The sequence below is a fragment of the Tenrec ecaudatus genome, chromosome 8 (assembly GCF_050624435.1).
Source record: "Tenrec ecaudatus isolate mTenEca1 chromosome 8, mTenEca1.hap1, whole genome shotgun sequence".
Classification (NCBI taxonomy): domain Eukaryota; kingdom Metazoa; phylum Chordata; class Mammalia; order Afrosoricida; family Tenrecidae; genus Tenrec; species Tenrec ecaudatus.
Genome location: NC_134537.1, coordinates 52,425,259 through 52,438,367, shown reverse-complemented (window position 1 = coordinate 52,438,367; position 13,109 = coordinate 52,425,259).

Below are 13,109 nucleotides of genomic sequence, written 5' to 3'. Positions count from 1 at the left end.
AAAAGTCTGAGAGTTTTTCGTGAGGGTTTTTAGGTCAAATTTTCACTATGAAAATTTCTATTTCAATGTCCATCTAGCAAACAAGCTAAAAGCAAACATTTGAATATCTGACATTTCACTCTGGAAGGAACACTTTAATTACAAATAAAGGAAGGAAAATTGATAAAGCTTATTTAAATAGGGAAAAATGTAGTGCTTTTAAAAGTGTAAGTGTGAGAGATGTTTTGTTTTGTGTCCTCTAAAATGATTGAATTCCCACCCCCCTGAATAGAAGTGTGAGCAATTATGCGAGAAGAAGGGCAGGTTTAAATCATTAAGAGAGTCGTGTTAATAGAATAGAGCTTCCCTATCATGTGGTGACAGCTATTGCTTGTGACAGTGAGTGAAAAGGGCACACCACCGACACTGCTCTGCACTATTGGAATTCTGGTTCAAAGGACATGAAGGACGTTTAATTCCACCACTGGATTTTTTGTTAAGCCTCATAGATTCTTAGAGGCCCTGTCTGGAAGTAGGGATATTCCAAGGAGACTATGGTGTGATGACTTTCTGCTGTGCTTCCTTTCCCTGACCTTGGCCTTTATAGCCTGGCATACGTGTATTTAATATATCTTTAGAGCACTTGAAAACAGGATTTATTATATTTTAAGGGGAAACAAAACCAGAAGTGCTATATGTATAGCAAAGTCCAAATAAACTAAGTCAAGAAATACGGGATGGGTGCTGCCATCCCCGTAACCTTGTGGTTTGATTACGCATCTGTGAGTGCTATGGTCCTGGACGAGCCCTGACGTGCCCTGAATGGAGGCTGCATCTCTCCTTGTCAAGTGGGCCTGGGTGGCAACTTTAAACAAGCTCCAGTTAGCTCATTCATTTGCATCAGCAGAGCTGGCATCAAGCCCCCCTTCCCTAAATTTCTCCAGAGAATTTCTTCTCTGGATGTTATTACCATTGTCTCGGGGCCACTCCCAATCCACCATTGACACTGTTGTCAGATTAATTGCCTTAGCGACCGTTCATATGATCTTTGTCTAAGAAATCTTCAGTGGCTTGCAGTTGTCCTTCAAATTAAGGACAGCCTTTCTTGTTGGGCATTACAGACTTTCCAAGCGTGGCTCTGATTTCAAATCTCCAGGTAACTCCTCTCTGTACTTCAACTCCTCTCAAGAGTTTGAGGATACATTGATGCGTTTTTGAAAGAAAAAGACTAATACTTTGAAAATATATAATACCTTTGTTATTTCCATTAAAGATAAAAGATAAAGATAAAACAGCGCTTTATATTTAGCTATATATTGCTTCCAGTATTGACTCATTACCAGCTATCCTTAAAATTCTACGGACAGTGAGATTTTTGTTCTGGTTTATTGCAGCTGGCTAGACATAGAGTACGGACTCAGCAAATGCATCTTTATCCTATGGCTGCTTTCTAAGTAGTACTCATTCCTTTTCCTCCTTGATTTTGCTCACGTTCTTCTCTGACTCAGAAATGCTATAGTCCCTGTCCTTTCTCAAATATCCCTACCTGCCTAGGCTGCATTGGCAGACATCCTTCAAAATGCCTTATAAATATACTTCTTTATAAAATATGTAATGGGTGATACAGAGAAACATCTGCCTTTTGAAAACTTAGTATATACACCCTTGAGCTGTCTTATTCTCCATTATACAGTATACTCTGTAAGTTACAAGAGAGCTTGGACGTCATAGCAAAGTGTGGCAAAGAAGCTAGATGGTGCTCAGCTATCAGAAAGAATAGCATCCGAGTCTTTAAAAGCTTGTCTTCAAATAATCATCTAAGTGAGGCAACCAAGTTTACATGGAAGAAACATACCAGTCTGTGTGACCCAAGGACGATGGAAAATAAAATCTAAATCCTAAGGAGGGAATGGTATCAGAGCTTAAATGGTGGACACCTTGTTTGCCGAAGTCTCTGGACGACAGTGGAAGACCAAAATCTGTTTACAGGGTCCACATATGGATTAAGCCTCAAGTGAATTCCATTTTTAAAAAATCCTTACAGCACTTAACACTGTAATGCGCTCTTAGACTCATAGAAAGTTTGAACTACAGTACTCTTAAACATCATCTAGTCTATTAACCTTAATATATAGCTCAGTGGTAGAAATGTTAACATCCAGATAGACAATGCAGGTTCAGTTTGTGGCAATGCACCATCAACTGCATCTGTAAAGGCTTTGAATGTTGCGTTGATGTGGATTAGGTTTCTGCAAAGCTTGTAGACTAAGCTGAACTAGGAATAAAGGTTTGGTGATCGAATTCCAGAAATCATTCACTGAAAGTCCTGTGGATCATATTAATCTGACTCACACTGAGCCTAGGGATAGTACAATCCAAGTAGTATTTCGTCTTGCTATTCCTGGATCACCATGAGTTGGGGGCTAACTCAAAGGTAGCTAACAACTCCCACTACACAGAGAGAACATTGAGTCTTTTTAAAAAAAATATTTATCCTAAGTCCCACAGCCCTATTCGCTAGATTCCTAGTCCCATGCAGGAAAGTGAATTTGTTTTTGATGGTGTCTGATATTTGTCAGTAAGAGCTAAGGTTCGCAAAAGAACATTTCACTATTATCAGTATTCCCCTGGTCACATAATAAAATAAATCATTGTCTGACTCCATTATTAGAATATCGAGGAACAAGTCTAGCCTATATTTACCTATACCATAATCTTAATAGATTGATTGTTTTAGCTCAATATCAGTAGATTAATTTTAATCTTAATAATAATTGAAAAACGTTTTAAAGCATGCCTTTTCCTTATTGAAGAGAAGACAGCATTAGTTTTTATTTATTTATTATGTGGACCATTAATTTGAAGAAATCCATGTGCGTGTCTGTAAATGTCAATGAGTGTATTCTAAATGATTAAGATTGCGTGATAAATTATGTCCTGATAGTCAGCATCATGCATCTAGGTAACTGTATAGGCACTGTGTCAAGTTGCATATTAATTGGTCTCACACAAGGATGCCCAACAGGTTATTTCCCAGAAAAGTGTATGTGTGCCTATTTGGGCATAGCTATGGGTGGAGAATGTGAGGGAGTCACAGAACATGAAAAGAAAATACATTAATACCTACAGACCAAAGTTTTAGCAAAAATAAACCTAAATCTCAGTAGGAAAGACTTTGAAGCAAGATAGAAGTTTCCCAGTACAAATTTGATTATGAGCCCAGTGTGGGACTAGATTGGTGGTTTTTACAAGTTCTTATTGCTGTTGGTTGCCATTGAGTAGATTCTGGTTAATGCTGAGTATGTGTGCAGGGGAGAACTGCCCTATTAAATTTTCAAATTGTGACCATTCAAATGTAGTTCTCCTGGCCTTCTGAAATACTTGTTGGGGATTTGATCTTTCAATGTTTCAGTTAGTCCAGTGCCTTATCATTTGCACCACACAAGGACTTACAAATCCTTAGGGAAATAGAGCTCAAAAACTGATACCAGAAAACACTGCAAACATTTATATTTAATTTAGTACCAGAATGTATAGTGCATCCAATAGAGTTTGTTCAAAATAAAACCAAAGTATGAATAGATGTCTGTGTGTTTTTAATTTGTGTTGTCTACTGCTAGTTTCTGTGTTGTGATAAGCAAACTAATTTCATTCAAATAAAAATGACCAGTCTACTTTCTTTCATGAAGTAGGGACACCGGACATTATGAAAGTTTAAAATATATGTCCAAATGAGGCTAAATTCGTGGGACTGGAGAAAATAATTTATTGATTAAATAAAAATATTTGCAGTATTATCTCTTCGGAAGCAATACCTCTTAGTTTTCACCCATGGGCCTGTGCTAGCTGCTGCTTGTCTTTGCTCCCTGGGCCTTGCCTGGGAAGTCATCTAGCCCTTTCCTAAAAGAGTCCTGTCTATTTAGATGCAGACTATGCTGCACATACTTTTTCTCAGTGCTTGAAACTCACCAGGTGAACAATAATTAAAGGTATCTTTCCCCCATTAATTCCTGTCTATCAACAAATGCCTTGTTTATATTTGTTTTGTGTTTCTTAAATAGCCTTGTGCAATGCAGTGATACTTAATATGACTCTTCTACTCATCATGTTTCCTATTCTCATCCAACAACCTTCATTTTCCTGATAGATAGGGATAGAAAAGTAGGAAGAGATACATATTGAATTATATGTGAGTAACTGTTATTAGGGCTAATCATGATTGCCATCCTGCAGAATATAAAATCAGTTAATTTCAAAGCAGGAATGGGGTTTCATTAGAAGCAAGAGAGAAGAGCTAGAAGTGGAGCACATCATTTGGAACCTGTGTGTTAAACTTATTTGATCCAGAAGCCAGCCTTGATAACAGAGGAGTGACAGAGAAGCAGCAACTTCATCACCAGGATCCAGCGCACTTGGCAGAGTGGTGGAATTCCCAACCCTCAGAAGAAATGAAGCTGAGTGCTTTGGGGGCAGGGAGTGGCTTGTGGAGTGGCATGGCTCTGAGCACTTAATTGGGAATGTTGCATTGTGGACTCATGGAACTAGAGCCATGTGCCTTTGGTTAAAACTTATAAGTGAATAGCATACCCTATGTACACTTATTGGCAGCCTTGTAACATTGCCTGAGCAGAGCAGAGCAGAGCAGAGGTTGACTGAAAAAAATGAGGGCTTGAGTGAGAGGCTTAACAGTTGGTTCAGCCAAAAAGAAAAGACTGAACAACTGTAGCTTGAGAAGTTCTCACCTGACTTGTAAACTGTTAACTTCTCTAACATTTTAAGCAATGGGATCATCCCATTCTGATAGATCATTGGTCTCTTGTTCTGTGTTTAGGGTCTGCATGAACACAAGCAGTTGTGGAATTTCTGTTTTTTAACATGTTATTCACAGTTTGTTTTAGCCTCTACAGTCAAATGCCTTTGTATAGTCCATAAAACACAAATAAATACCTTCTGGTATTCTCTAGTTTCAGCCAAGATTAATCTGATATCAACAATGATATCCATCATTCCATACTATCTTCTGGATTTAATTTCTGGCAGTACCCTGTCAATGTACTGCTATAATTGTTTCATTATCGTCTGTAAAATTTTACTTATGTGTATGTAATAATATTCATATTATTCTATAATGTCTACATTCTATTAGATTACCTTTCTTTGGAATGGACACAAATATTGGTCTTTCCCAGTCATTTGGCCAGTTCACTGTGTTCCAAATTCTTGGCATAGACAAGTGAGTGCTTCTAGCGCTGCATCAGACTGTTGAAAGACTGATGATTTCACCTATTACTGGGCCTGTGTTTTTCACTGATGCCTCAGGTGCAACTTGAGCATCTTCCTTCAGTCCATCAGATCTTGATCGCATGCTGTCTTCTGAAATGGCTGGGTGCCAACCGATGCTTTTTGATGCAGTGACTACTGTTCCTTGATTTGCTGTTGATGCTCCCTATATTGTTCCATATTTCCCCCAGGAATCCATCAGTATGGCAAATTGAGCCTTCACTTTTTCCTGAGCTTCTCAGTTTTCCTTGAGCTGAGTGTCTTCTTCTTTGTTGGCTTTCTAACTCCAGATCTCTGCACATTTTGTTATACTACTGTACTTTGTCTTCGCAAGCCATCTTTTGGAATTCTCTGTTCAATTGTTTTACTTAGTCATTTAAAAAATGTTCTTTAGTTACTTTATATTCAAGAAGAAGTTTCAATCTCTTCTGATGTCTACTTTGGTTCCTCATTTCTTTTCTGTCTTTTGAGTGACCTTTTACTTTATGTATGATGTTCTAGATGCCATCCCAAAGTTTGTGAGGCCTTTGGTAATTAGTGTTCAATGGTAAAGTCTATCCTTGACATAGTCTCTAAAATCAGCTGGGATACACTCCAGGTCATATTTTGGCTCTCCTTGATATTTCTCCTTGAACTTTCTCTTTTTTTCTTTTAAATCATTTATTGGGGGATCATACAACTTATCACAATCCATAATACATCCATTGTGTCTAGAATATTTGTACGTTTGTTGCTGTTATCAGTCTCAAAACATTTGATTTTTACTTGAGTCCTTGGTATCAGCTCCTCATTTTGTCCCTTCCTTCCCCACTCCCTCCTCCCTCATGAACCCTTGGTAATTTACAAATTATTATTATTTTTTCATGTGAGCAGTTGATGGTCTATTCTATATTGAGCCTCTGACTGAGTTTTAACTGATTATATTGAGTTTCTTCATCATGTCTCTCCACATATGTAGTTGATTTGATTCATATCTTCCAACTGATGAAGTCCATGTATATAAATTGTTTATTTTGTTGAAAACAGCTATATGCTATGAAGAAGTCATTGTCCATACAAAATTTTATCATGCAATTTCCAGCTCCTTTGTTATCGCGAAGACCCTCCTTTTCAGTAACTGATTTTTTTATTTTAATTTCAACTTTTAAATTCCAATTACCAGTATTTATCAATGTATCCTGATTTCTGATTAAACAATTTCAACCTAAAGAAGTTGGTAAAAATCTGCAAATTTCTTTGTAACTGACATAAGGGGTATGGTGGTTACATGATTTCATGACAACTTGAACATACCTAAAAGTAGGAGTGTAGTTTAGCCTGTCAACCAGGTCTCAGCTTGATGATCTCACCTGGAGGTGTGACCAAGATATATAGCTCTCTGGAGACAAGCCTCTCTCTGTCTCTCTGTCTCTCTCTATGTATCTGTCTCTCTGTCTCTCTCTATGTATCTGTCTCTCTCACTGCTTTCACCTTCCTGCTGGCTGACCCTGTGCCAGAGCCCTGTGATGTTACCACTGCCACTGGATCCACTCGACTTTATAACCACTAGCCTATCATCTTCCTGCATTCTGAATCATTGAATGTGACTGCTTGATTCTGAGGAGGGACTTATAGACTAATATCAGAATTATTGACTTGAGTTGGACTTGGCTGAGATGTTTTCTTGATATATAATTACTTCTTGATATAAAGCTCTTTCTTACACATATGCGATGGTACCCTTCCCCACCAAAAAAACAAAACAAAATGGATAAAAGCTCCACTAAGCAGATTTTTCATAGTATGCATTTTTTTTCCTGCTGGGTAAGCATTGAATAACTAGCTCTGAGTTAGTGTACCCAGAGACATTGCCTGGGAAGTTTCTCTCTGGTCACAGTGAATGTTTTTGTCAAAGCAGTTTTGCTCGAACCTCTTTTTTTTGTGTGTGTGATGGACAATTTAATAGAACAGTTTGTAGCTGTGATATTTTGTTTCCTGCTCTGGAAAAATGCTGAAGAAACTGTTGTGGTGTTGAATATAGCTTACAAGGAAAGGGCTATGGAACAACTCAAGTGTATAAGTGGTTTTCTTATTTCACAAATGGTGAAATGTCGATTAATGACTAACCTCATTCCGGACAGTTAACAACTTCCCAAACCAATGAAAACATAAATAAAATTTGTGTACGTGAGCTTGGAAACCAATGATGGACCACTGAAGAGTTGGGGACTATCTGGATTATTTTGGAGCTCGGGTCAGTGAATTGCAATGGAAGACGGTGGAATGGGAAGGGTCGCTGTGAAATTTGTTAGACCGGTTCTGATTGCCCAGGAAACAGAGCACTGAGTGGCAGCAACCTGCGATTTGAAGCAACAACTCTGAGGCAAGACACCCCCCTGCCCTGCCCCCAGCCAGGTCATTACTGGTGAGAAGACAGAGTGCTATTCTGATGACCTGAAAGGTAGCATCAATCAAGTCAGTGGAAAGATGGGATCATCACCTGACCAAGAGAAATCAAAGATCCAGAAATGTTTTGTTTTTTAATGTAAGTGGGATAGTGCATTTGGAGTTCTTTCCACCAGGCCAATTGTTAATCAAGCTTTCTATTCAGAGGTTCTGAAAAAATTGTGTAACAGTGTGTGACAAAAAAAGACAGACTGGGGACTGGTTTTGCCACCACAATAATGCATCCTCTAACACAGCCCTCAGGGCACCAGTTTTGGCAAAAAAGGAGCATGACTCTTTTGCCTCACACAGCTTACTTACCTGAACACTCCATGTGACTTCTTTTTGTTTCCAAGAATGAAGAGGGTCATGAAGCGAGAGCTATTTGATGATGTAGAAAAGGTGAAGAAAAAAAAACCAAGGGAGGTGTTGTCAGCCATTCAAACAGATGCATTTGTAAAATGTTTCTGAATATGGAAAACAGGTTTGACAAATGTATTAAGTGTAATGGAGTTGTTTCATTGGTGCTATACTGCACCCTTACTGGCTTGTCTCCTCCCTGCAACCCTTCTATCTATAATGGAATGTCCAGTTGCCTACATTCATTATGATATGATTTTTTTCTTCTAGATCTTTGATGCCTGATACATGATCCTATTAACACCTTGTGATCATACAGGTTGGTGCGCTTCTCCCATGTGGGCTTTTTTGCTTTTCAGATAGATGGCTGCTAATTTGTCTTCAAGCCTTTAAGACCCCAAACACTATATCTTTTGATATCTGGACATCACCAGCTTTCTTCACCACATTTGCTTATGCACCCACTTTGTCTTCAGTGATCATGTTGGCACGGTGAGCATAAGGAATGCCAGGTTAAGAGAACAAAGTGTTCTTGCATTCCGGAAATACTTGAGTAGACACCCAATGTCCAACTGCTACCTTAATACTCAATCTATAAATATATGTAAATAGATCTATTTCCTCCTCATCATATATAAATATATTTACATATGTACATGTGTATATTTAGACCTCTATAAATGCTCTTTGCCTCCTAGTTCTTTCCTCTATTTCCTTTTATTTTCCTTTGTCTCACTATCATATTCAGCCTTCCTTTGGGTTTCAGTAATTCCTCTCAGTTACATTGCCCTTGATCAAGTCCTCCCAGGCCTCCTACACCCTCTTCACCATTGATTTTAGATCACTTGTTGTTCCCTCGTCCCTGGGTATGTTAACATCTACTTCCTTTCCGCTGCCTTCCCACTCCCATGCTCCCCAGAACTGTCAGTCCCATTGTTCTCTCCTTCTGGTTGTTCAGCCCACCTATCTTATCTAGATAGATATGCAGAGATAATAGTATGCACAAAAACAAGACAGAGGAAAACAAAGCAACAAAAGAAAACAAAACAATAACAAATGAAAAGAAAAGCCTACAAATAGTTCAAGGTCTGTTTGTTGACATTTAGGAGTGTTTTCTGATGAAGACTGATGGGGTGCCATGCCCTGGCCCCAAAGTCTTTTTTTGGTGTGCCCTGGGGATTTCCTTGCTCTGTTCTCCTTGGTGTTCTGTTGCATACCTTTAGTATTTCACCTTGGTGTGGTGGGGTCAGATTGGGCACAATTCCCACTCTGTGTCTCCAGTGTTGTCCCCCAAAAGGCTGAGGGTCAGTGAGGGGTGTTTAGTAGTGGGGCTGGCTCTATGGTCCACTCTGTGCATTGGCTGCTCTGAGCAGGAATATCATCCTCAGGGCTTGGTGGGCCAGGATGTGCTCCACTCTCTCTCCCTCCGCCTTTGCTTGCTCCCATGTGCTCTGATCAAACATGTGCCTCTCCCTGACCTGTAGCTTTAGTACAGTCCTCTAAAGAGAATTCTTTTTTTTGGGGGGGGGGGTTGGAGATGCCCACAGAGTTGGGATTAGGGCTGGCCCCTCAGACCTCTCAGTTGGTTTCCTGCTTCATGCCAGTTTGTTGGATTCATGTCTTGGAGCACTAGGTTGAAATATGGTCCCTTTTTCCTGTGGAGATATAAACTACACCTTTTCCTTGGGTGGGTTAATGCCCTGTTCCCCTGCTACCCATTTTTTTTACTGCCTCCTTTTTAGTTGGCTACCATATCTCTGGATTTTGTCTGACCCCTGCCTGAAACTCACCCTGGAGTGTTTGTATACAGTAGCTGTTTCCCTATGCCCCCTTTTTCATTTTTAAGTTTATCTCAACACACTCATGTTGTTCTTGTCCTTTTGTACTTGGCTTATGTCGCTTAGCATCATTTCCTCCAGTTCTTCTCATGCAACAATATGCTTCATGCATTCCTCACTACTTTTTAAGGATGCATAGTACTCCACTGTATGTATGTACTACAGTTTTTAAATCCATTTGTCTGTTGATGGAAATTTGGGTTGTTTCCAACTCCTTGCAATTGTGAATTGTGCCACAATGAACATTGGAACACAGATGTCTGGCCGTGAGTTGTTTCTTACCACTTCTGGGAATATGCCCAATAGGGGGACTGCTGGGTTGTATGGCAGCTCAATCTCCCTCTGTTTTAGATACCACCAAATTCATTTCCATAGTGGCTGTACATACCTACAGGTCTACCAGCAGTGGACAAAAATTCCTATCTCACCAGAGCCTGCCCACCATTTGTTACTTTCTGATTTTTGAATTGGGGTATCTTTTAGGGTGTTAGGTGGTATCTCATAGTTGTTTTAATTTGTATTTCTCTATGACTAATGATCAGAAATATTTTCTTATATGTTTATTGGCCATTAATATTTCTGCCCTTGTGAAACTTCTGTTCAAGGCCTTTACCCACCTCCTTAGTGAGCAATTAGTCTTTAGTTTTTGAAAGCTAGCGGATATTTTAGATACCTATTAGTAATAAGGCCTTTGTCTGATGTGTCATTGCAAAAGATGTTTTCCCAGTCTGTGGGCTCTCTTATTACTCTCTTGGTGAATTATTTCGATGTACACAGGTATTTTATCTTCACTTGTCAATTTGTGACCTATTTGTAGTTGTGTCCCTCCCCATTTCCAATAGCTTATGTATTCCCTGTGCCAAAGTTCTCGGGTTGGCCCCAATTCCCACATTGATGGCCCTAATAGTTTGAGGTTTTATCTCAAGGTCTGTGATCCACCTTGAGTTTATTCTAGTTCATGGAGTGAGATAAGGGTCTTGCTTCATTTTTCTGCAGGTCTGAGTATCTGTCATTATACCAATAACATGTGGTTTTGACTACTGTGGCTGTATAATATGTGCTAAAGTCAGGTAAAGCAAATCCTCCCACTCTGTCCTTCTTCTTGAGGAGTTCTCTGCTAATTCTGAGCTTCTTCCCTCTCCATATGAAGTTGGTAATCAGTTTTTCCAATTCTTTGAAGAAAGATGATGGTAATTTAATTGGGATTGCATTAAATTTATATAGTGCCTTGGGCAGAACTGACATCTTTACTATGTTGAGTCTTCCAATTCATGAGCATGGGGTATGCTTCCACTTGTTGAGGTCACTCTTGGTTTCTTGTAATAGTGTTCTGTAATTTTCCTCATACAAATATATATTTTTTATTTTTAGACAGATATATCCCTAGGTATTTCCATTTGTGCTTGGCTACTGTGAAGTGAGATAGTTAAGGTTTATTGTGCCATCCTGGCCAATAAACACATGAGGATTTATTGAAGGGTGGAGAGATAAATGGCTTGGTGAGCCTCACTTTTCTAGTTCTCGGATCTCTTGCTCTCTGATGGTTTGACCAAGGTGCAGCTGCTTTAGCCAGTTCCCTGCTTCAGCTGGCAAGGCTCACTTCCTGTGAGACATCCTTGAAGAGAAGCCACATGGACCTACCTTTTTACAGCCCTGGGTGCTGGATCAGCTGCAGGGAGACCCCTGCCAGCACTGAGATGCTTACACACTCGCTGATTGGACTTTCCTCCTGAATTGGTGTCATTGCGTGTGTTTTGTGAAATTGAGGAGAGCTTTGTAATTGGTATCAAACATGTGGGCTAATGTTGGACTCATGGGCCTAGAACTCACTAGGTTAAACTGTTTACTTATTGTACATTTACCCTTTGTATAAAACTCTCCATTATATAAATATAAATTTCTGTGAATTTCTTTCTCTAGTCTACCCAGACTAACACAGAAGGGTACCACTTTTTTGATCCCCTCTTCTGTGATCTTGTCCAATGTGTATAGAAGTCTGAGAGACTTGTGTTTGTCAATCTTTTCTCCTGCCATTCTGCTATAGTCTTCTATTGATTCCAGTACTCCCTTTATAGAGATTTTGGGATTTTCCATATATAAAATCATACCTGTGAATTACAAAAATTTCACCCCTTTCTTCTCCAAGCAATTACCTTTGATGTCTTTTCTTTGCCTTATGCTGTTAGCTAAAACCTCTACTATGATGCTAAATAATGTAGGGGACAAGGGCCATCATTGTCTGGCCCCCCTTTTCAGTGGGATTGTTTTTGTCTTTTCTCCATTGACTACCATGTTGGCTTTGGGTTTTTCATATATAGCTTGTATTATATTGAGGAATTTTCCTTCCATTCCTATCTTCTTGAGTGTCTTAAACAGGAATTGGTGTTGAAAGCTTTTCCCACAGCTATAGATATTATCAGGTGCTTGCTATCATTTTTCATGTCAATGTGGCAAATGATACCAATGGTCTTTCGTATGTTGAACCATACCTGCATCCCTGGTATGAATCCCACTTGGTCATGGTGAATCATTTGTTTTATAAATTGTTGTATTCTATTGGCCAGTATTTTGTTAAGGATTTTTGCATCAATGTTCATTAGGGATATTGGTTTGTATTTCTTGATTCTGGTTGGAACCTTGACAGGTTTCAGTAGCAGAATTATGCTAGCTTCATAGAAATTTTGAGAGTTTACAGTCGTTTCCTATGTTCTGGAAGAGTTTGCGCAGGATTGGTGTCAGTTTTTCCCCGAAGGCTTGTAGAATTCTTCTGTGAAGCCCTCTGGAACAGGAGTTTTATTTTGTTGGTAATTCCTTAATAACTGTCTATTTCTTCTATTGCTATGGGTCTGTTGAGATTCTTGACATCCATTGGGAATAGTCTAGGGAGGGATTGTTTTTCCAACAATTTGTCTATGTCTTCCAAGTAGTTGAATTCATTGGAGTATAGTCCTTTGTAGTACTGTCTAATTATCCTTCTGATTTCATTAGGGTCTATTGTAATGTCCCCTCTTTCATCCCTCATCCTTGCTATTGAAATGTGTTCCTTTCTATGGTTAGGTTTGCCAGTGGTCTGTCTCTCCTGTTTATCCTTTCAAAGAATCAACTTTTAGCAGCATTGTTTTTTTCCCATGGTTTTCTTATTTTCCCTCTCCTGAATCAGCCCTGAATTTTATTACTTCTTATTTTAGCTATTAGTACAATTGTCCTGTTGACTCTGCTCTAGTTGCT